This window comes from Mastigoproctus giganteus, chromosome 14 (genome assembly GCF_048544385.1).
Source record: "Mastigoproctus giganteus isolate SK-2022 chromosome 14, ASM4854438v1, whole genome shotgun sequence".
NCBI lineage: Eukaryota > Metazoa > Arthropoda > Arachnida > Uropygi > Thelyphonidae > Mastigoproctus > Mastigoproctus giganteus.
This window is the reverse complement of record NC_143588.1, coordinates 47,351,584-47,376,919: the sequence shown is the minus strand read 5'-3', so window position 1 is coordinate 47,376,919 and position 25,336 is coordinate 47,351,584. Positions and strand designations below refer to the sequence as shown.

Here is a 25,336-nt window from a genome sequence, read left to right as displayed (position 1 = left end):
ATGGCTTCGGGATAGTTTAAAGCCTGAGAGAATTTCTAAGAGATGACACGCTGCCCAATCGATAATGGCATAGTAAAGAGGACAAAAATAAGACGCAGTAAACGCCGCGTTGCCTTCCAAGAACGCAGGTGATGAGATTTAAGTGGGGGGAAAAAATCTACTTCTGAACGAGGTTATGGTTCGGTACGGATAGCGTTATTGTAACTAGTTCCACTCGGAACTGTTTATAAATTGTTACTAGTTCCAGTTCTTTTAAAAAAACTCGTTATCGGATGGAGTTATTGAGGGAAGGAAGGGCTGAAAATTGCGGTTGATGAGGGAAATGATCGGCAATTTTTTCTCTTCCCCTCTACAGAACATCGCATTTTAAATTTCTTTTATTAAATCTGGAAATGTATTATTTTTAGATGAATAATATATCTAAAGGTACGTTGAAATTAAAAAAAAACAAATCGGGACGTGGATATTAAAAACGTTGTTGCTTAAAAAATGGCGCTGGACTGTCCCACACCCAAGAGACAATGACACCAACCCAGATGTCTGATACTAAAGATTTGGTATGCCGTGAATAATGTACGATGAGGTCAAGTAAGAACATCTATCCTTACGTATTCTTTCTCTTTGGAACCCCTTTTCCCCCTTACCCCCAGAGAAAAAAATCTATACAACAGATGCGCGTTTCTTTTATCTATTGCTCGGCCGGGGTTCCCTCAAGAAAGGTAACCTCTTCCCCTTCGAGAGTTCACTGAACCCAAAGGGTAAATAGAAGAAGAACTACCTCGGAAATCTCTTCTAGGAATAAAATTAGGGGACCAACTTATTTTTAAAAATCGTCTTCCTCAAAACAACTGTCCCCCGAACTGATTTTTGGCGATTTAAGAACCCCATTTAACTCAGACATCTTTCTTATTTTTTTAAGACAACCCCCCTCTACCGAGTAGGGTAAACGGGAAAGAAATTTTCAATCCTTTCACCACTTTCTACCTTGTTAAACCCTTCCTTCTGTTCAGGGGTCAATGACAGCAGAATCTATTGTATAGGACTGTGGAAGTGGAGCTAACAGGAAGTTCCCCTAGCGACCCCACCCCTAGGTTAAGCATACACATACCGTAACTTTGAACACACAAAAGAAAGGGGAAAGTTTTTTTTTTTTTTTTTTTGAGTCTCTCTGAGGGCATAGACCGAAGCGGAAGCAGCCCATTTCAACCTGCCGTTACTACGGGGTACGTCTACCCCGTTAGGAACCCGACGGGCTACTGGAACGATGCGCCCTCTGACATTTAAAGAGTAAAAATGATCACAGTTTTGGTTATGGTGGAGTTTAACTTACCAATTGGTAATTAAAAAAAAACAGGCCATTTTTATGTTTAATATTGATATACTTCAATGAACATTGTCCCATCTTTAGAAAGGATCAATAATTATTGTAAGAAGATTGTGAGGCCAATGATGATTATTGCAAGAAGATTTTGAGGCCAATAATAATTATTATTAAGAAGACTGTGAGGACAATGATGATTATTGTAAGAAGATTGTGAGGACAATGATGATGATTATTATTAAGAAGATTGTGAGGACAATGATTATTGTAAGAAGATTGTGAGGACAGTGATGATTATTGTAAGAAGATTTTGAGGACAATTATAATTATTATTAAGAAGACTGTGAGGACAATGATGATTATCGTAAGAAGATTATGAGGACAATGGTGATGATTATTATTAAGAAGATTGTGAGGACAGTGATGATTATTGTAAGAAGATTGTGAGGACAGTGATGATTATTGTAAGATTTTTTAATTACCAAAATACGGTATACATTTATTGTAAGAATATTGTAGGGCCATATTATAGTAAGAAGATTGTGAGGTCAATGATGATTATTGCAAGGACACTGTGAGTGATGATTATGAGGCCGTATAAGTGATGGTTATAAGAAGATTATGAGGTCAATGATGATTATTGTAAGAAGATTGTAGGGCCATATTATAGTAAGAAGATTGTGAGGTCAACGATGATTATTGTAAGAAGATTATGAGGTCTATGATGATTTTTGTAAGATTATGACGTCAACGATGATTATTGTGAAGATTATTGTAAGGTCAATGATGAATATAGTGAAGATTATTGTAAGATCAATGATGCATATTGTGAAGATTATTGTAAGGTAAATGATGATTATTGTAAGAGGATTGTAGGGCCATATTATGGTAAGAAGATTATGAGGTCAATGATGATTATTGTGAAGATTATGAGGTCAATGATGAATATTGTGAAGATTATTATAAGGTCAATGATGAATATTGTGAGGTCAATGATGATTTATTGTGAAGATTATTGTGTGGTCAATGATGATATTGTGAAGATTATTGTGTGGTCAATGATGAATATTGTGAAGATTATTGTGTGGTTAGTGATGAATATATTGTGAAGATTATTGTAAGGTCAATGATGATTATTGTAAGATTTTTCAATTACCAATTAGTAATTAAAAAACAGTATATATTAGCAAACAATGGTGATGCACTTCAATGGACTTTATCCTATCTTCGTAAAGATTCGATAATTATTGTTAGAAGAGAATGATGCTCCTTAAAGAATCATTTTTAAAACGGCTGGATTTTTCCCCATTCATAACACACTAACACGCCGAAGTAATTGAGTCTTACATTTAAATAAACATCATTACCGATATACTTTTATTATTAAACATCCTTGGGAATCATCTCTTACAAATGGATGCGCAAGGTGATCTGAGCGTTAATTGTTTTCAATTTAAAGTTGGTAAAAAAAAAAAAAACAACTTAAGATTCAACTATAAAATTTTAGGGCCGTATTACGAACGCTAATGCGGTTGTTAAGGGACGGATAGATGTTTTATGCTTAGATTAAACTACGACGTAGATAAATGTAGAGTTGGGAGCACCTCAGTTTACAGATAATTACAGCGAAGATACCTAAGTATTCGGAGATTGCTTTACGCTTCAAAGAAGTTGAAATCGATGCCTGGGAAAGCGAAGTTAACGGCTTTTCTGGACTCAAATGACAACCTCTTTTGTTTTCTTTATCTGTTTGCAGTTCAGCCATTGGGCCAATACTTTTTATCACGATGCTATTACCTTCTCTCTCTCAGGAAGCCTGGAGTTGAGTTTCACCATCCACTGCGCATTTGGTTGGATGCGCAGAACTACAAACAAACGTTTGGGCGAAAAAATGTGCGCGCGCACGGTGTACACACGCACGCACACACATTGCATGTGACACATGCAAACACGAGTGAGGGAAAGAGAGAGAGAGAGAGAGAGAGAGAGAAAGAGAGGTAAACAAGAGAGAGATCACTACACATACGGTAAGCACGCTACACCCTTTGCTTCCTATCCTTAGTCATGCGCACAATCGTTAAAAGCTTAAAAACAGACGCAAATGCAAAAACAAAAAAAAAAGTGTGTGCGTGTGTGTGCGCGAATCTTTATGGCCAGGCAGCTCTTTCGCCTATGACGTCATGCAATTGCCGTATAGCCGCCATTTTAAACAGCAAAGCCATCTGGTAGACTTAGATCGTGAGGGGTTTTTGCATCGGGTAATTACTTTGATTATCAGCGTACAAGGGTTGAAAGTACAACGTATACTAGTCGGCCGGACCACAATTAGACATCACGTGCACACGTATTTTCTGTTTGTTCGTATCGTCTGCTGTTGTTTCCAAACGATAAAAAAAACAGGGGAAAAAAAAGATCGCTAATAAATAAATAAATACGGGAGGGAAAACTGTGGGAAGAAATTCAAAACAATAAGGCTGGGGTTAAAAAGAAATGGAAAAGTTGTCGGACAATACACTTTTGTTAAAAAGAAGTGCATAAAGGCTTAATTATGGCGTACATCGAAAAAAAAAGCAGAAGACCTAAAAATGAATATATTTTGTGATCATTCCTTTCTTTTTTTTGGTATTAATTCATATTGAGATGAATTAAGACATCCGAGGGTGAAAATAAACTTAGGAGGAGGGTTATTGGAGGTCAGGGATGTGCCGATTTCTTATAGTGGACGATTTAAGGGGGAAAAAAATCATGAAAATAAAAGATGGCGTGCGGATCGCTAATGTTTGGGTGGAAGCCATGTTGATGGTTCTTCTTTGAATAATAATAAGTGGTCGGCTTACCTTTATGTAAAAAGATACTGAGGGATTCCCTCCCCTACCCCTCTATTAATTATTATTTTAATTAAAGTTGCTGGAATAGAGATTAATGCAGACTTCATCTCTTAAAAAAACCAAATTACACGTACACAAAAAAAGAAATAAAAAAATACAACTTCTATTTATATATCGATTTATTTACATATTGCCCTAAACACTGCCATTATATAATCATCTCCCTAAACCTAAATTATTTCTTTTTTCAAGTTTAAAAGAAGAAGACGAATACTAAGAAAACATGTGAGTATTTTGTTTTTTTATTTTGGTATGTAAATCGCATACGCTGAAATGAATTCAAATGTATTTAAGGGGTTTGTGATGATTGATATATTAGGGGTTAGGCAGTGGAAGTTAAAGAAAAGAAATCAGTACATTTACTAACAGGTGGGGAAGAAATCTCAGAGCGGGATGAAAAGCCATAATTTCTGATATCCAAAAAACTTATTTTATAAAGACTGTAGTTTTCCAGAAAGGACTATACAGACTTTATAAACATTTACGATATTTCATAGCTACTTATAAACTTTTATAAACAATTTAAAATCGCCTTATCGCTTTAAACCAGTGCATAAACATTTTTAAAACAGCGTGTACAGTCATAGAACCAAAGAAGTTTTCAAAATAAAGCTGAAATACTTATTTTTCTTCTTAAATTATATTTTTATCATGCCAAAGAGTGCTGTTTTGATAATTGTGTATAAAATCCAAGGTACTATCCACATATTTAGCTTCATCCATGAAATATCATAACACACAGATGCATCTTAAAATTTCTCAAGGCTTTCTGAGACTGGAACTTGGATCTTTTGCTCTAAATCCTTTCGATGTCTTCTTTTGTTTTCATATTCCGTTGGATACCCAAGGTATCCGCAAGACTTTATTGAAGTATTATTTTATACTTTGACTTTCGTAGTTTGTATTCAAATCTTGACGAAGAAGTTTGGAAACTTAATTAGCTACAGACAGTCATGATAAAAGTTCATATGAAATATTCCTCGGGTAACTTCTATCCGAAACACAATGAAAATAAACTCAAGTACAGTATTCCAATTATAAGTAACAAATGTTTGAGATAATCGTAACTTGCATCTGGTGCCAATTAACGCAGATATTCCTGCTGTAGTCTTCATCTCACCAAAATGGAAATATAATTTAAATGACCACTGACCATTAAATATAAAATTTGCCATTAAAAAATACCGAATTTTTTGACCACCTCCTGACAACGTAATCTAAAGTCCTAACTATAAAATACAAAAACAGAATCTTTTACCAGACATATAAAAAATAAATTTTCTGTTTGGTTTAATGGAATTCAGTCTGCATATTTACCTTCTAGTTATGAAAGAGAACAGCAGTCAAACTGGTTGTTGTTAACTATACTGGGTTGGACAGCCCTCGCTGCAGCTGGACTAAGAAATTGTTTTGATATAAGAGGTACGTTGATAACTTATTAACAACGCTTTCTTTTTCTTAAAAAAAAAAAGACAGTTCAACCAAGTAACTATCTTAAAAGATAATGGATAGATTTTCTTGTGTTTCACGTGACCAAGATGCATTTTGGTCACGTGGCTGTTTGATGTTTATCCGGTTAGAGTGTTCTTTTCCGGTAGCTACACCATATGGTAATAACACAGGATGTGTGCGAGTATTTACAACCGGGACAGGTAGATGGATAATTGCGGATTGTTTTGAAACATAAGTCCTAATAACATTTACTTATCTATATAAGAACCCCCGTTCTAAATCACTTTACAGTGTACCCCTCTTGTTTTTCTTCGAGGTAAGAAATACAGTATTAAAGTAGTAAAGGTTTTGGTTAGTTGAGTTTGGTTGCAAAGGAAGATACTTCTATATTGCAGAATGGACGTATGTGGAGATTAAACGTGTAGGCTTAATCCAAATATATAATTAAGCGTATGTATTTATAAACTATATATTTAAAATGGGGTGAAAAGGGGTCATTAATGGGTGACAGCACAGTGAAAGGGGGTCATTTATTGTGGCGAAAATTCATTATTTCCATATAAAACGATGGAAGTTTATGATATCCGATTTGAGGTGTTCAGAATTGGAAAAACTACACCCAGATATGACCTTTTTATGAATATGTGATAAATTGAACACGTCAGCTTAAGGATTCAATCTAAAATCTTATCTTAAATCTAAAATGGCTCCAGCCACATTTTTCCTTCTTGGGCGATATCCATCTTTTCTTCTTGAGAGACGTTTTGATGTCCATCAAGAAAAGAACTAATACAACACTTCATACACCACGATAAATATTGACAAATTCACCACAGTGATAATCATTGTGGTGTATCAGTTCATTTTATTTCATTTCTTGAAAAATCTTAAATCTTTGTCATAAGATTTAAGTGGGCAAATGAAAAGGAAATCAGGATGTATAAAATATTGCCAAAAGCGAGACTTGAAAATTTCTGGGACCCGGCCCTTTAATTGAGAAATAGAAATGGAAAATGAATAAATAAAATGCTAAACTTTGTTCCAACCAAACTCCAAACTCATGGACCCAAACTGATTCTGCCTTCCGTGTTTCAAATTGATTGGTAGTTTTAATTTAAGTGAGATCATTTTTATATTAACCAGACAATCGTGACACTAACAGAATGATTAAAAAACAGGGAAAACTGAATCTGGAATCATTTTACTAATTGGCATCGACTTGTGCACTTCTTAAGGAAAATTTTTGAAGCAGAATTCAACTTCCAATAATTAAATGATGAATTTTCTCGCTAATGGAAGTTACCATCTAAGAGCGATGTTTATCCCAATATAGCCGCTAAATCTTAAAGGCTTTGCAATCACCCTAATGGTTTAATCAACTAACCTAACATGATAATAGTCTGTCACCTTCAATAACCAGTGTTTTCACTCAATGTGTATACAACCATCCCTGAAAATTGGATATAATCGGTACAAGGTCTAGAATCATCTAATGGCCTACTAATCAAAAATGAACAACATGTATTACAATTAACAACATACATTGGAAATATATAGATAGTACATGTCGGGGATTTTATTAAGGATGGTTAAAATCTAAGAACAAACACCAAGATCATTTTCATCAATTCTTGGAGTTTGAAATATTGGTAAAATATTTCCAAAAGGCGAGACTGAGAAATTTCTGGGACCCGGCCCTTTAATAGAAAACTCCTCTCTGACAGTTTATAGAAACAGTCGAATAGAAATTGTCTTTATGTGAGATAATCGGGATGAAAAATTGCAGCATACGAGTTGACCAGATTGAAATTCATTAATAAAACTAGCGTTTATATTCCTTCCTTACCAAATCAATTCATAATCAGGATTTGTCGATGTCAATTAAGAGATAGGGATACAGAGATTTAAAGTTTTTATTATATTCCTAATAAGGTATGGACGTTTAAGAAAGAAAGAAGAAGAAAATGTTTCTGAAACATAAACAGGCACATAAACTTTGTTGTTTAACAACCATCTCGAAGAGTTCATTTCAGATGACTTCGGGATCTCTTTTGAAATCTTTCCTGTTAGAATATTTTACCGTTATCTTTCTTGAAATATGAACTTATTTTCTGACCCTTGTGGTCTTATTTTTCAACCCTTTATTGTCTGATTAATACAAACGAATTATCTCAAGGAACTCTTTATTCCTCCTTTTTGTGGGTGAGTTGTATTCATTCTTCAATGGTTACAACGTTACCAATGTATCGTCCAGTTGGAACTGATCTTTCTGTTGATATTTCTGAATGATGCTGCTGAAGGCAAGATTTGCAAACCAAATCGAGAATTTCATATGGCACAAAGCGAAACCAGTGCAATTTCATGATTCTCCAATTAACGAACAGTGGGTTTTTCAGCAGATAATAATTGGATGGCTGTCTTAAATGAAAATTCAAGTTTTTGCGATCCATCAAAACATGAACTTTTTGGAATAAATTATTCAAAGCCTTGGTAGTATTGTATGTAATACTAATGCAGGGCCAATTCATACAACGGCTCTTCTCTTTCTGTCCAGAAATTACGCCCTGATTTTCTCAGTTGATCTTAAATTATTATTTTTTTTTCACTGTCCCAGAGTCATAGTTTTAAGAGACGTTGTCTTCGAACAATGTTGTCCATGGGTAGCCTTATCTCCTACTATTATGCCTCTGAAAAGTCTTCCGGATGGTTACTGCAATCATCATGCAGGTTTTAGGAAATCTCTTTTCATCCGCTCTTCATTTCTTCAGTCACCAGCAATGACCTTTCTTCTGCTTTTGAACACCTCATCAATGTCTGTTATATTTCTTACATCTTCTCTAAGTTCTCTCCTAAAATAATCTCTTTTTTAAATATCTGAAATATCTTTTATTTATTTATTTCCATTTCTGAAATTTCTCTCCATCTTCGATCTCTCTCTACACACACACACACACACACACACACACACACACACACACACACACACACACACACACACACACACACACACACACACACACACACACACACACACACCTTTCAGATGTACCTTGATTCACAATTTCCTCCTCCTAAAACATTACTCCGGATGTGTATAGGTTATCTCTCTCTTTCTCTCTGTGAAATATAATTCTCCTATAACTCCTACATCTTTCTACACTTGGATCAGAATATTTCATCTCATCTCTCTCTCTTTCAAATATATATTCACTTCTCAAATTTTTCTCTCTATCTCTCCTCTCTTTCTTTGCCTCTTTCTCTCTCAAATATATAGTCATTTCTGAAATCCATTTCTCTTTCTCTCTCTACACACACATCCCTGGATGAATATAGATTATCTCTCTCTCTTTATGAAATATGTTTCTCTTATATGTCCTACAACATCTTTCTGTACACTCGGATCAGAATATTTCATCTCGGCTCATCTCTCTCTCTCTCTCTCTCTCTCTCAAATATATATTCATTTCTGAAATATATTTCTCTCTCTCTCTCTCTCTCTCTCTCTCTCGCTTTGTCTCTTGCTCTTTCAAATATATAGTCATTTCTGAAATCTATTTCTCTCTCTTTCTCTGTTCATCTCTCTATTTCTTTCTCTTTCTCTCTGTTCATCTCTCTGTTTCTTTATCACTCTCTCTCTCTCTGTGTTTGTTAATTTTTCTCTCTCTCTGTGTTTTTTCATCTCTCTTTCTGTCTTTCTTCATCTCCCTTTGTCTGTATTTGTTCATCTCTCTCTCTGTCTGTTTTTCATCTCTCTCTGTCTTTCTTCATCTCTCTGTCTGTGTGTGTTCATTTCTCTCTCTGTTTCATTATCTCTCTTTATCTATGTTTTTTTCATCTCTCTCTCTCTCTCTCTGTTTCTTCATCTCTCTTTGTCTGTGTTTGTTCATTTCTTTCTCATTTCTTTCTCTGTTTCCTTATCTCTCTTTCTCTTTGTTTCTTCATCTCTCTCTCTCTCTGTGTTTGTTCATTTCTCTCTCTGTTTCCTCATCTCATCTCTCTCTCTCTCTCTCTCTCTCTCTCTCTCTCTCTCTCTCTCTCTCTCTCTGTGTTTTCATCTCTCTTTGTCTGTGTTTGTTCATTTCTCTCTCTGTTTCCTTATCTCTCTTTCTCTATGTTTCTTCATCTCTATTTCTCTATATCTCTTAGTCTCTCTTTCTCCGTGTTTCTTCATCTCTCTTTCTCTGTACTTTTCAATCTCTCTCTCTGCAATTTTTTAATCTCTTTCTCTCTCTGTAATTTTTCAATCTCTCTCTCTCTTTCTCAAATGTATTTCTCGTATAAATCTTAAATCATCTTTCTCTAAACTCAGATCAGATCAGATCTAATTTCCTTTAAAATCATTCTTACTTCTAATTCTCTCCCTTAAAATCTCTCTTCCTTTTAACTCTCTCTTAAAACGTGTTTCAACTATATCTCCAATTTTGAAATATCTCTTAAAATCAATCTGTGTGTTCTGATATGTCTTACATATATTTCCATTATCAAAACTTTCTATAAAACCATTTCTCCCTCTTTGTTTCTCTCTCTACCCGTTCGTTCTGTATCTCTCTCTCTTCCCTAAACCCCTGTCTATCCTGATATATTTGTCTCACATATAACTACATTTCCCAAATCTCTCTGAAGCCATCTCTCTCTGCCTCTTCGATCCGAATATCCTCCTCGTATATCCTCTCCTTAAATCGCTCCATAAATCTCTTCCATCTCACTCACTCTCAACTATATATATATACACATCCATTTCCCAACTCTATTTACTCCTATGTCTCCCCTTCTCTTTCTCTCAAATATATATCAATTGATGAAGTCCTTCTCTTTCTCTCTGTCTCTCTCCAGTACATATAAACAAGTTGATATATAAACCATATTTTCAGGATTGATTTTCAACTTAGGTGTTGAGAGTCCAAAAAGAAATATTGCTGTATAAATTGGAGCAATGTAGCATTAGGGGCAAATTACTTCTCTTGATGGAGGTACGGTCATATACTAGAAGACAGAAAGTAGTTAAAATTTCCCACTCTTCTTCATAGAGAAATCTTATGAGGGTGGTTAATGACAGTAATCATGGTACGATAAGCCAACAACATACCATCTGAGTATCAACAAACTCAAGGTAGTCGGTAATGAAAAGAACTAGTGAAGGTTATTGTGCAGCCTGGCTTATGAAGTACTCTGAGCAGTGGAAACAGGCTGCTGGAATGCAGGATTCTGTCAATATACAAGAACTTTACCAGGAAGAAACCACTGATCAATGTTTAGATATCTTGAGTACTGCATATAGGTTTGGAGATCTCATATTTGGATGTACGTGGATCTCTCAAGGGCGAAGAGAAGAGCAACTTGTGGGTACAGAAGGGTATTCTTACCAAGAAAGACTTGAATCCTGTAAACTGCAGCACCTTGAGATTAGTCATCTTAATTTCCCTCTTTCTTTCTCACTGTCTTCCTCTGTCAAAAATAGTTGGGTTGTTGGAATAAATTTTAACTTTGTGTTTGGAGGTTTCCCAATTCCTCCTCAAATTAACTGAAGCTCAATTTAAGGAGGGATTGGGAAAATCATTAGAAAGGACAGGAAAGCGAAGTTAGTAATATTGAAGACTAAAAGACATCCGCTGTTTTATGTCTTAAAGACTCGAAAGGAAGAATCTTATACAACATCTTAATGCAGATTAAGTTCATATATGGGAGGGTGTGAATTTTGTTGTGTGCCTCAAGTAAAATGAAATAAAAGTTAGCAAAGCAATCAACGAAAACAAAACAAATTCTGACTGGAGGTGGTTCTCTGAATTCATTTTTCGTTTTGAATAATATATTTTTAATTTTTTTCTTATTTTCATTTGAAAAAAGTCTTGAAGTGGAAAAAGTTTATTTTACATTTTTAAATTTATTTATTTTTGTTTTGGACACTGGTGTATGAACCTGCATTCTTGCATCATTCATCGATTTATCAGTGCCCCCCTGAAATTTTGTCCCAGCAAATCTCTATTTCACTTGGATTCCTCTCTGATTTTTCTCTCTGTACTTTCTCTTCCTGAGCTCTGTGTGGGTGGGTGGCTGCGAACATCCGTGCATATGTGTGACATCTCTTTGTCTTTGAAATCAGATCTCAAATCTCTTCTTGAATGTCTAAAATCAGTATCACTCTGCAAAATGACTCTAGAATCTCTCCCTATAGCCTGACTCTTTCTTTTCATCATCTGAAGTCTTTCTTCCAATCTATTTTTCTCTTTGAAATATTCTTTCTTTCTTTCATCCTCCTTTTTTTTCTGAAATCATTTTACTTCCATCCTCTTTTCTCTCTGAAATTTTCCATTTACTTTTTTCTGAAATCGCTCTTGCTCTTCTATTCTCTGTGATCTCGGATTAATCCCTTTCATACTTATCTTCTTCTCAAATATCTCTAAATTCCTTCTCGTTCTCTCTCCCAATATTTTCCTTAGATCTAATATCTCTCTCACTCTCTCTCTTTTCTCTTTTTGCCGGCCTCTTTTTCTATTTTTCTATCTATTTCTCTGTCTCCTTCTTTTTCTAATTTTCTCCGTCTCATTCTCTCTATATATTTCTCTCAGCTTTTCTCTGTCTCTTTCTCTCTCTCTGTTTCTCTCTCTCCAGTTTTCTGTCTCTCTGCTTCTCTTCATTTTTGCTTTCTCTTTATTTCTCTCTCTCTATTTTTCTGTTTCTCTCCCTCCCTCCCCTCTCTCTATCTTTATTTTTCTTTCTGTTTCTCTCCCTCCCCTTTCTCTCTCTCTCTTTGTTTATTAATTTTTCTCTTTCTCCTATATTTTCTCTGTCTCCTCTCTTTCTCTCTCTCTATTCCTCTCCATTTTGCTTTCTCTTTCTCCCTTATTTTTCTCTGTATATATTTTTTCTCTGTTTCTCTCTCTCTCTCTCTCTCTCTCTCTCTCTCTCTCTCTGTCCTCTTATTTCTCTCTCTCTCCCTAGTCCTCTCTCTCTCTCTCTCTCTCTGTCCTCTTATTTCTCTCTCTCTGTGTCCTCTTATTTCTTTCTCTCTCTCTCTCTCTCTCTGTCCTCTTATTTCTTTCTCTCTCTCTATTCCTCTCCATTTTGCTTTCTCTTTCTCCCTTATTTTTCTCTGTATATATTTTTTCTCTGTTTCTCTCTCTCTCTCTCTCTCTCTCTCTCTCTCTCTCTCTCTCTCTCTCTCTCTCTCTCTCTCTCTCTCTCTGTCCTCTTATTTCTCTCTCTCTCTCTGTCCTCTTATTTCTCTCTCTCTCCCTAGTCCTCTCTCTCTCTCTCTCTCTGTCCTCTTATTTCTCTCTCTCTGTGTCCTCTTATTTCTTTCTCTCTCTCTCTCTCTCTCTCTCTCTCTCTCTGTCCTCTTATTTCTTTCTCTCTCTCTATTCCTCTCCATTTTGCTTTCTCTTTCTCCCTTATTTTTCTCTGTATATATTTTTCTCTGTTTCTCTCTCTCTCTCTCTGTCCTCTTATTTCTCTCTCTCTAGTCCTCTCTCTCTCTGTCCTCTTATTTCTTTCTCTCTCCCTGTCCTCTTATTTCTCTCTCTCTGTCTCTCTCTCTCTCTCTCTTTATTTCTCTCTTTGTCTCCTTCTTTATTTCTCAGTCTGTTTATCTGTCTCTCTCTATTTCTCTCCCCCTATTTCTCTGTCTCTCTTTATTTTCACTCTCTAGATCTCTTTCTCTGTCCCCCTGTTTCTCCCCCCTCTCTCTCTCTTTCTCACTCTCTGTTTATATGTCTCTATAATTCTATCTCCCTGTTTTCTCTGTCTCGTTGTCTCTCTCTCTCTCTCATATTTAACTTCACCTGTAAAATCTCTCTCAAGCATGTATAAATTCTCTCTATCATCTTTGCTTCACCTGTGAAACTTTTATCTCTCTCACTCTGTCTAAAATTTCTGATATCTTTGACTGAACTCAGATATTTACATCTCTCTTTCCTTCATCTTTTGACTTTTAGAAAAAAGAAAAATTAATATTCATAATTTGCATAACAAACCAGCATGTAACTCATAAAATCTCGTTTGGTATATACCACATAATAATCAGAACAAACAAGGTTTATAAACATTAAAATGAAAATTGAAAATTAAAGCGAGGGGAAAACCAGATATTGAAGAGAGAACTGAAACCATGTATGTAAGATTCCCCCTTTCTCTCATACATCTCACAGTTCTCTCTCATATATTCATCTCTCTCTCTTTCTACGTCTCCATATTTCTTTTTTTCATATTTCTCTCTCATTTTTCTGTGATGAGGTAAATATTCTTTATATTTACCTCATCTCTAAAATATTTCTTTTTCTCTCTCTGAACCTGTTAGCCAATCTCTTTCTCATCTCCTCTACCTTTGAGATGATATTTAACAATAATCTCCTTCAGTTTCCACTGTTCTTAGACCTAAATTTCCATAACCTCTCAGAAATACATTTAATACTTCTTCTCTCTTCGAGATTTGATACAAAGTATTATCATCCAAGAGTGATAATCATTAACATACGAAATATCTTACATTAATCTGAAACCCACCTTATTCTTATACCATATTTGTAATGTGCGTTTATTCAAGATATCTGTTTCCTTTTATCTTTCTTCATGATTAAATTTTCCTCATAAAAATATGCTATTGAAGCTACTTGAAGTTTCTTGAAAAGAATATGTCAATCTAGAGTTAAATTTTGTTAAGAGCATTCCCTAACTCCTAATATATCACTTTAAACAACAATATGCCACGAATGTACAGATTATTCTAAGAATTTTTTTCACCAAGATTTAGAAAAATAGTTTCTGCTGCCTAAAAAGTAATTTTAGGCTGCAGCCTAAAATTAATAATGTTTCTGAAGCCTAAAATGATATTTTAGTCTTCAGATAACTGTTAGAAGGAAAGAATTGACACTCGTAATATGCATATAATATGCAATCCCACTGGAATGTTATTGGTACACCCCACATAATCAGAACAAGATTTATAGCATTAAGAGTAAAAGGCAAAATGGGACATCACAAAGAGCAGTGAAAACAATCATTATCAAAAGGAGGGATTTTGAAATAACTGCAAATGAAGACATATTCTGAAGACTGTTCTAATACAAGAACATGGAGAGCATTTTACACTCTCTGACTAGTGTCAGATGCTTTTCGCTTCCTAAAATAACAGGAATCTTCACTGCCTAAAATAACGTAAATTAAGGCAGAGAAAGAGTTTTCAATTTTATCAGTAACCTCCAGAAGAAAGAACAAGGATAGATCTAGATGATAGTCTTAGTGTGCAAAGACCACATTCAAGGAAACTTAGAGGACATTATATCATAGTATGCGAAATCTATGAAGAATGAATTAGAAGGTAGATTAAAAGGCAACGCATTCCCATCTGTTCTATGACTCTGTGCATGAAATCATGATATGCAGAGAATCAGCACGATGATAATCTAGTAAAAAAGTGGCTATTTTGAGAAGAGGAAATGAAATATGTAGGTGGAACTGGTCTTGCTTAAAGTTAAGCGGTCAGAATAAATGTTCTTTGGTTGGGGATAGTTCTGGTCTCTATAAACCTCCATTCCATCGATGAATATAGAAAATAAGGGTGTTTAAAGAAACTTTAGGGAATCGGAATGGAATGGGTTTGACCAGGTGAACCCTCCCACCCTATTTGCTTCCCTGTGAAGTAAACCTCCCCATGAAGCATGACACACTTCCTAATTCTCGAGTCTATATTTCCTCTTCGTTAAAGAGGAAATATCGAAGTGAAATGTAGGAATCCATTTCTTTCTTGATTTGCATATTTTAAATTTTGATTGTACATTAGAACAACCGGATTCATTAACTTGAATTACTTTAAGCAAGGGAAGCGTTTGTTTTAGATTTTATAACGATCGTGTCAAGATTATTTTGTATAGTTGATAAAAGTCTGAGCTGAAGTGTCGATGACAGTCAATCTATATCTTAAAGAATTCTAAATCTAGTCATTTTAAGTTTATGAATCATAGTTGTCCTTCATTGAAAGACAGAGGGAAGGAGACGTTCTTACAGACGTGTATTCCCTTTCTTCAAGTTACCACTCGTCATTTTCCAGCCTTACTGCAGCGTCACAATCTCCTTTTACACATCTGCTGGTTTCTGATCTTTGATCCTGAATTTCTTAAATGATACTCGCATTTCCTTTCTTGTTAAATCATCATACGATATCAAAGAGAGACAGAAAGACCAAAGCCTATATTGAGAAATTTATGCCCTTCTGTTTCATGTAATCTTACTTAATGTAGCCGAGCTTAAGCCTTATCTTGTGTTGAATTTTCTATAAATGCTTCACTCGAAAATAAGTGTTTTCAGTTAAGTTTACTAATACATCTTTATTTCTTTTGTTTTATACATAAATGTCTATTGCGCCTTCTTTATTCTTTCGCTTGAATTTCTACATATTACTCAAAATATTTAACAAGAAATTGCAGTTTTATCTCTCAAGTGAACTGTCTTACACTCACGAATTAAGAATTTATATTTTAAGTATAAATTCTTCATTTTCTTCACATAGCCAGTAGCTATCAACATTGACTCTTCTTCTTTCATCTGATCTTTAGCTTCCAACCTTGAATAGTTTCATGGTAAGGCAAGATACCAGTACAGTTCGAATTGTGATAGTGGTTAGGATGCTGAAAATATCAGTGTTTATCAACAAGGTATCGAAACATGCCCTTTAGCTTTAGGTTCTTTGCAGCTTCTATCCTCTAAAGAGATTTTGATCTGTTCTATCCTCTAAAGAGATTTTGATCTGTTCTATCCTCTAAAGAGATTTTGATCTGTTCTATCCTCTAAAGAGATTTTGATCTGTTCTATCCTCTAAATAGATTGCAATTGCTGCTCTTAGAAACAAAAAGAACTCTATACAGTCGCCAAGCTTGTTTCAGGCATCTTAACAAGAAAAGTAAAGAAATAAAGGGACCTGTTGTCCTTGATAAGAAGCATCAGAGCTGGTGGTGTTGCATCAAGGTGTAGACTAACGGCATCTGTATGTTAATCTTGGAAAATATGCTAGTGAAATGGGAACTTTCAGAGTTTGAGTTCTTAAGATTAATTTGGGTCTTAGGAATTCATCGAAAATGAATTTCTAAGACTTTGTTCTCCTCGCTCGCTGCCTTTTTCGCCTAATATGATTAAAAATCTTTAATTCTTCAATAGGAAAGCTTAACTTATCTTATGTATACCTGTAGAAAGATGAGATATTAGAATTTTTTCCTTAATTACTTTTCCTGTTTATATTCTGGCAAAGATCTGCATCCTTGAATACATGTGATGTTTTTAGCTGCCTTATATGTATATGTAAGGAAGATGACAAGAGATAAGAGAAGCAGAGTAAATCCATTTATCATCTATAATCTACTTGGAGATTACATTTTATTTTCAGAAACTTTGTTTAAAGATGCCGATTAATGTCAGACTTCTTAATATTTTCCTCCAGATGTCAATGAAAAAGTAGAAAAGGGCTTTCTGTTTTTTAATGTGATCTCGAGAGATATCACAATCTGTTCTCTTCCTTTATTTCAGTCTCTGCAGCATAACCAGTTCTCACATGGACCTCGTTTTCTTAACTATTCTTTTAGAAGTAATATCTTTCCTCTTTTCATTCTTATCTGGATTTAAAGTAAATTTGACATCGCTTTATTCATCCACTATGACTTTCTCTCTCTCTCTTTCCTGTCTTAGTTTATCTGTTTCATTTCGTACAGATTCTTTTCCTTCTTCTGTATCATCTTCTCTCTGATAATTTTCTTTTCCTTCTTTCTATCGCTCTGTCCCCATTTGTATTTTCACTTTCCATCTGCATATATCTGTGATTTCCAGTTTCATTTCTCCATCCCTACATGTACTGTATATTTGTTTTCTCTTCCCATTCCTTCTCATTCCCATCATTTACATGTCTCTTCTACTTTTTATCTCCATCATTCCTTCTCCTTCACTTCGTATATTCAATCTTCTCCTCTGCTATAATCTTATCTCGTTTCATCCCTCCTGAATCTCTCTCTTCCCCCTCTAGTTTCTTTCTTTGTCAATATCTCATTTCTCATTTATCTCTTTCTCTGTCATTCTCTTTACTCTCACCTCTAGACTATTTTCTCCAAGTATTTTATTATTTTTCTCTCTGTTTTCTTTTCTAAATTCTTCTGCACTATAATTCCTCGTTTCTCTTCATCCATCCATATTTCTCTTTATATAAATTTCTCTGTACTTTATTTTTTCTTATACACTCCTGTACGTTTTCTTATTCTTTCTATTTTCTTTCTCCCTCTCCTCCTCTCTATATCTCTCACTTCCTATGTACTGTATTATCGTTTCGTCTTCTCTTTTCTTCACTCTCTCCACACATACACCTCATTTTTGCTTTGTGTATTCTTCTCTCACTTGATTCTTCTTTTGTCTCTCTCATTTTGCCTTAGTTGTTCTTCATCTATAAATTGTTTCTTTGGTTCTTACCCTCACTTTGTGCCTTTCTCAATCTGAAAATGTTTTGGTGATTCACTTTTCATGGTATCTCTTTCTCTCACTTTACATCTCCCTCTCTTTATCTCTCACTCACTTTGTTCATCTAACTCATCATCTCTGATCTTTCTTTCAATTCCTTTTTCTCTATATTTTACTCTTCCCTTCTTTCTTTCTTCTCTCTCTTTCTGGTTTCTTCATTAGCCAGTATCTCCCTTTCTACTAATACATCTCTCCATAATTCTCTTTACTAGCAGCCTCTTTTCTTTATTTTCTCTCTTACTATGTTATTCATTCTTCTAATTGTTTTCTTATCCAGTAGGTCCTTCTCTCTCTCTCTCTCTCTCTCTCTCTCTCTTTGTTCATGTGTCCTTTTATTACTCTCTTGTTTACTTCTCTTGTTACTCCTCCTCTGTTTTTACTTTTAATATTTTCCGTTATTAATTTTACATTCTTTCTTTGTCTATAGTTCATAACAGTTGTTCATACCTCCACATCTTCCTCAATCTGAAAATGTCTTGATTCGTGTTTCACTATTTCTCCCTACCTCCCTCTAGAGAGAGAGAAACAGTCAAGATACTTTAAAGCCTGTGCTCTTTCCCTCTGCCTTTTCTCTTCCAGGTGTATTAGGGAAGAAAATATACAATCTATTTATCATTAACTGATTTCTGCAAACCTCAAAGAACGCTAAAATATAAAACAGAGAGAAAGAGAGAGAGAGAAACAAACAGTGAGGATACTTTAAAGCCTCTGCTCTCTCTTTTCTCTTCCAGATGTATTAGGGAAGAAAATATACAATCTATTTATCATTAACTGATTTCTGCAAACCTCAAAGAATACTAAAAGATAAAACAAAGAGAGAGAGAGAGAGAGAGAGAGAGAGAGAGAGAGAGAGAGAGAGAGAGAAAAACAGTGAATATACTTTAAAGCCTCTGCTCTGTCTTTTCTCTTCCAGATGTATTAGGGAAGAAAATATATAATCTATGTAGCATTAACTGATTTCTACACACCTCAAAGATCACTAAAAGATAAAACAAAGAAAGAGAGAGAAACAGTGAAGATACTTTAAAGCCTTTGCTCTTTCTCTCTGCCTTTTCTCTTCCAGATGTATTAGGGAAGAAAATATACAATCTATTTATCATTAACTGATTTCTGCAAACCTCAAAGAATACTAAAAGATAAAACAAAGAGAGAGAGAGAGAGAGAGAGAGAGAGAGAGAGAGAGAGAGAGAGAGAGAGAGAGAGAGGGAGAGAGAGAAAAACAGTGAATATACTTTAAAGCCTCTGCTCTGTCTTTTCTCTTCCAGATGTATTAGGGAAGAAAATATATAATCTATGTAGCATTAACTGATTTCTACACACCTCAAAGATCACTAAAAGATAAAACAAAGAAAGAGAGAGAAACAGTGAAGATACTTTAAAGCCTTTGCTCTTTCTCTCTGCCTTTTCTCTTCCAGATGTATTAGGGAAGAAAATATGCAATCTATTTAGCATTAACTGAATTCTGCACACCTCAAAGCTCACTAAAAGATAAAACAAAGAGAGAGAAAGAAACAGTGAAGATACTTTAAAGCCTCTGCTCTGTCTCTCTGCCTTTTCTCTTCCAGATGTATTAGGGAAGAAAATACATATTACTCTCATATTCAAGAACTAAGATCAACCCTCTATCTTTGTTCATGTTCTTTTATTCCTCTATATATTCTTCTTTTGTTACTCCTCCTCTGTTTTAACTTTTAATATTTTCCTTTATTAGACTCTTGTTTCTGTCTAATTTTACATTCTTTCCCTGTCTATAAATCATAACAGTTTTGTTTATCCCTCCACATCTTCCTCAATCTGAAAATGTCTTGATTCATATTTCACTATTTCTCCCTCCGTCCCTCTAGAGAGAGAAAGAAACAGTGAAAATACTTTAAAGCCTTTGCTCTGTCTCTCTGCCTTTTCTCTTCCAGATGTATTAGGGAAGAAAATATATAATCTATTTATCATAACTTTATTTCTGCAAACCTCAAAGAACACTAAAAGATAAAACAAAGAGAGAGAGAGAGAGAGAAACGGTCAAGACACTTTAAAGCCTTTGCTTTGTCTCTCTGCCTTTTCTCTTCCAGATGTATTAGGGAAGAAAATATATATGACTCTCTCATATTCAAGAACTTAGTTGATCAATTCTAATAGCATTATTAAGTTATCAGTTTATCTGGAGTATTTAATCAGAAATTTATGTTGTGGTTTAGCATCACTAGAAATTTCTCTTTGGTTTTATATTTCATGTATTACTTCGGTTTTCTCTGATACAAAGAAAAGAAACACGATACAGGAGCAGATGCATAAACATCTGAATAAACATTTGATATTTATCTAATTTTAGCGTCCAGTAATCTAAAATTATAAATTAATTCGAACATAAGTCTGGAACATTATAATAGCATGTTTTATCTTTAGGTATCGATTATAAATTAACTTTTCTTTAATTCAAATCTAGTACTTTGAATCTAAGATAATATTGGCTGACCATTTTGAATTCGCAGAAATATTATTAAATAATTTCTGGTGTTTAGAAATAATTTTAAGAATTACCATAGTAGATGTCACGAGGTTTTAGAATTAGAAATCCGGAACTTGGGGTGTTGTAAAGCTTATTTATTCCGATCAGAGTTGACCTTTAACGAATTCTATAATGAAAGATATGTAATGACTTGCAAAATCCCCTCCACTGTAAAAATCAATTGGGAGGGCTTAAATTTATTGTTCAAATCTGTAAATAAGAGATGAGCAACACTCTTTAAGGGACAGAGAGAGACAGAAGAGCTCAATAGCTTGATTCATTTGCAGCATACCAAATTTCAAACCCTCATAACACATATCTGGATGAAAAACACAGTGCATTCCTCCTTCCAGTTTGAGAAACTTTGCCCTGCACAAATAGTTTCGACTTGTTGAATATCCAACACCATTTTCTTAATTGATGATATTTTCCAGTGCGGGAAATGTGTTATTTCTTTCGAAAAGGACTCTGTTACTCCCTTTAGTAGCACTTAGGTTTATAAACAAGCTCATATATTGGCGGATATCCTGATTTCCAATCTGCCTTGATAGAAGCATGTCACAAATATGAATTCCCCGGCATCAATTACATTTCTTTTAAATAGTTACTGATACTGTACCATGAATATTGTTTCCCCATCTAGGGTTGGGTTCACAAAACCTTTCTCAAGCTCCTAGATTCTATTCAAAAGAGGGCATCCGAGTTAATTAATGATTCGTCTCTTACAGAGTCTTTCGATTCTATCTCACAAACGTTCCAGTTACTGCTGCATGTCTTTTCTATACATACTTCCATGAGCATTATTCTCAATTCCACATCCTCTTTCAAACCAGTCCAAATACGTATCTCAACCAGTAACCGTCTGTTCAGTGTCCAACTCCAAACTCACAGAATGAACTTTTTCTCTTCCTCAATTATCCCTTCAACTCTTTGGAACAACCTTCCTTCACATATTTCTTAAAAATTACAGTCTGCAGAAGTTCAAGTTTAATGTCAACAACTATGTTTCTCCTTCCCGGCCTTCAGCTCATACAAAGTACTAAAGTACCATGGTTTATAACACCTTTCGTTCTTGGATTACCATGGAAAAGCATTCGCAATTTTGAATTTCAAAGATTGTTCAGACGTTTTCCTCAGGGCAATCTAAAGAACTGATCAGCTATCCAGAGGAAGATGGTATGATGATTATCTTTCAAATATTACTGATAAGTTGGTTTTTACTCAGTGTATATTACGATATTCTTTGAATGGAGATAGATTGGTAGAGAGAGAGAATTATTCCTTTTAGAAAAGGAGGATGCAGAGAAGATAGATGAATAGTTAAGCATATACTAGAATGAAGACTACAGGTGATGTTTAAGAATGTTGTAGTGTCTTTACCATAGTAGACAGAATGTAAAACATCAAACACTTCAAAAGCCAAGAAACCTTAATGATTAAGAATTGTGAAATTTAGATTTGGATGATGGTCAGATTCAAAAGATATTTTGAATTCTTAAATAAAAATTAATTTTTATTCTGTCCGATAATAGTGTCTTGCAAGTTTCTTTTAAGTGACTCTTTTGTTCAGTTATATTTGATGGTAGTCGACACCTTGAGATAGCCTATCGTTAATTCTAAGATGGATGAAAGAAAATCCCCCTTAAGTTAATTAGCGAAAGATTGTTGGAGGATATTTTTCTCTAAGTTTAGTTAGGAGCAAAGAAATAGGGTTATCCAGGAAAGAAAAATAAAGCGATTGACGTAAGATCTTTCAAACTGTATATTGAAGAAATGAGATTCCTTGAAAGTGTCAAGGAGATAAATGATACTGATGATGATGAGAAGACAAAGTAAAACGAAAAAATCCGTTTACTTAACCCTTGTTTGTCCACATAAGTCCTTGAAACTTTAGATAAACTATCGTGGTAAGAAATCGGTTCAATTGATTCGGGGTTCCCATTAGAGCAAAGTATGGAGGAACCAAGATGTTTCCTTGAAGCTTCTTTAACTAAACTCAACTCGTCCTTGTATTTCTAAAAATAAGATTAGACCAAATGGCAAATCTCTTTCAAACGCTCGTGTTCTATAGCTTATAAGTCATAATGTATAGCGACTGCTAGTCGTATTAGATGTAGCATTCAGCAATATCTTTTAAGGACTTAAAAAAGTATGCTTGTGCGTCCAACGTGATGATGAAAAATGTCTTGGAAAAATACTAAGATACGACTATCTCATTTTGCATTGGAGCGCGTTATCTCGCTGCTAAAGTGTCACTCAGGTATTTAAGAATTGCAGCAAAGAAGAAAGTAGCTTCTCTGTAGGAATTAACTAGGAAACATGGCACGTGGAGAAATATCTTGAAACGATTAATGAAAGAAAATAAAAAGGCATTGCAGAGAGATATAAGATATCCGATTAGTCTTCGAAGAGATCAGATTTAAAAGAAAGAAAAATGACAAATATTTTAATAGTGATCTTTCTGCTTAGATAAAAATAAAATTTTAATGCTCAAATGTCTGCTGGCTGAGGTACCAATAAGACAAGAACGTTGCTGAATTAAAATACTCAGTGTGGGTATTTTAAATCTTTGACACTGGACATAAATCGACAGTAATTCTTTTATATACCTTAAGTCGTAAACCAGTATTAGTAATACGAGAGGGGTTGTAAAGTTCATGGCCTGAGTGTGAAAGGGTAGTGGTGCATTGCTAAGAATTTCTGAACTTAGTATATAACACTTCAAATAGTAACCCTAAGTTTCATACAGTTTCAGCAATGTATTTTTTAATTACAGGTCCTAAAGTCAACAAAGTTGTGAGTGAGGAATGACTGGCAAAATCAGTCACCTTGCGGTCATCCAGTATTTGAGAAAAAAGGACTAATGCCAAAGACAATTCATGAGGAGATGGTTACAACATTGGTAGAAGATGTTCCTTCCTATTACATGGTAAAGAAGTGGGAAGCAGAACTTAAACGAAGGTAGGAGGGCCTGGATGATGAAACACGCTATGAAAGATCTGCAACCTCCATTAATCTAGAGGTTGTGGACAGTGTGCATTATCTGGTGATGGGTGATCGACGAGTGGAGGTTCAGTACATTATCGATGTCTTGGATATCTCATCTAAACGTGTGTACCACATAATAACAGAGGTTCTTGCGATGAAAAAGGTGTCAGCATGGGTTCCAAAGTTGTTTCCAAATCAAGTGAACATTTGCATAGTTTACACAAGTAGATCCAGCAAATTTCCTTGCAAGGTTTGTGACCATGGATGAGACGTGGGTCCATCACTTTCAGCCAGAGAGAGAGAAAGGAGCAATCATAACGATGGAAATACAGCCCTTCTTCTCCAAAGAAAGCCAAGTCGATTTCTTCTGTTGGCTCACTGATGGCATCGGCTTTTTTTAGGTTGCTGATGGAGTGTTGCCAATGGATTATCTTCAGAAAGGCCAGGCAGTTGCAGGGGCGTATTATGCAGATCTTATTAGGTGTTTGCATGAAAACATTAAAGACAAACTCAGAGAAAAACTCAGCAAAGAAGTCTTGTGACACACGGACAAGACGCCTGCTCACAAATCTGTTGTTGCACCAGATCTAGCACCATCAGACTCTCACCTATTTCCTTATTTTGAAGGAAAAAAACTGGCTAGCATCCATTTTTCCTATCGACAGTGATGTTATTACTGCAGTGGATGCATTCCTAGAGACCCAAAGTAAACTTTCTTCGCAGCTGGAATCAACACATTGTAGCATTGTTTACAAGAATGCATTAACTCCAACAGGGACTGGGTTTAAAGGTAACGTGATACTAGACTCCTAAAATAAGCCCTTCATATTGAGGCCACGATCCTAGCTTGCTTACTAACACCTACTTACACTAATTAATCCTGTCTCTTTCTTTCTTCACATTTTCAACTCTACTACACCTCCTGTCTTATAAGTAACTCTCCTAGAATTCCGTTCCCTAGGTGGGTGCAAAGCCTTCCAGTTTAGTATTAGTAGTGGCAAATGATGCAAGAAAGCAAGCAAAAAACTTTCTATTTCACCTATCCATTCTCTCCACTAGTTTGTCTAGTTCTTCCTTGAATCTATTTAAGAAATCCACATCCATAACAACAGATGGAAGGTTGTTCCAATAATCAATCACCCACTGATGAAGGCAAACTTTCGTACAGCTATTCTGCAACCATCCTTCCTCAATTTGAATTTATGCCTCTTCATGTGTAGTCTGAGAAAAAGGAAGAATGCCATCAGCATTAAGCTTGCTCAATCCATTCAAGGCTTAAACACCTTAATCAGATCACCTCGCAGGTGCCTAGTCTCGAGACGCTGCAATTTTCAGAAGTGAAGCCCTTCTTGGTAAGAGCACCCCCTTTGTTCCCTTCTCCATCCTCGTTGCTCTTCTCTGTACCGGTTCCAGCAGCTCTATGTCCCTCGTGAATGAGTCCTCCAGACTTGTATTTAAGATACGGCTTGACCATTGTCTTATACAATGGCATAATCACCTCCTTATCCCTGCTAGCAAAGTTTCTGTATGTCATTGACAAAACCTCATTAGCTGTTCTGGCAGCCATCTGCACTGTTCGGTGGACTTCATATCTGCCTGCACAATTACCCCCAGGTCTTTTTCATTGAGTGTAGTACCACATATTTGATACCTTATTCTCTGATGCTACCCATATGAAGTATTTTGTATTTGTCAATG

At 35.1% G+C, this 25,336-nt stretch overlaps 1 long non-coding RNA gene across 1 annotated transcript in view; it reads left to right on the top strand.

Moving 5' to 3' along the window:
* The window catches only part of LOC150075110 (uncharacterized), an 84,886-nt gene extending 80,469 nt beyond the window's left edge, over positions 1 to 4,417 (top strand). The window contains exon 3 of the long non-coding RNA XR_016547900.1: positions 4,402 to 4,417. This is a non-coding gene — a long non-coding RNA (uncharacterized LOC150075110). The remainder of the gene's footprint in view (positions 1 to 4,401) is intronic.
* Positions 4,418 to 25,336: the final 20,919 nt, after the last annotated feature.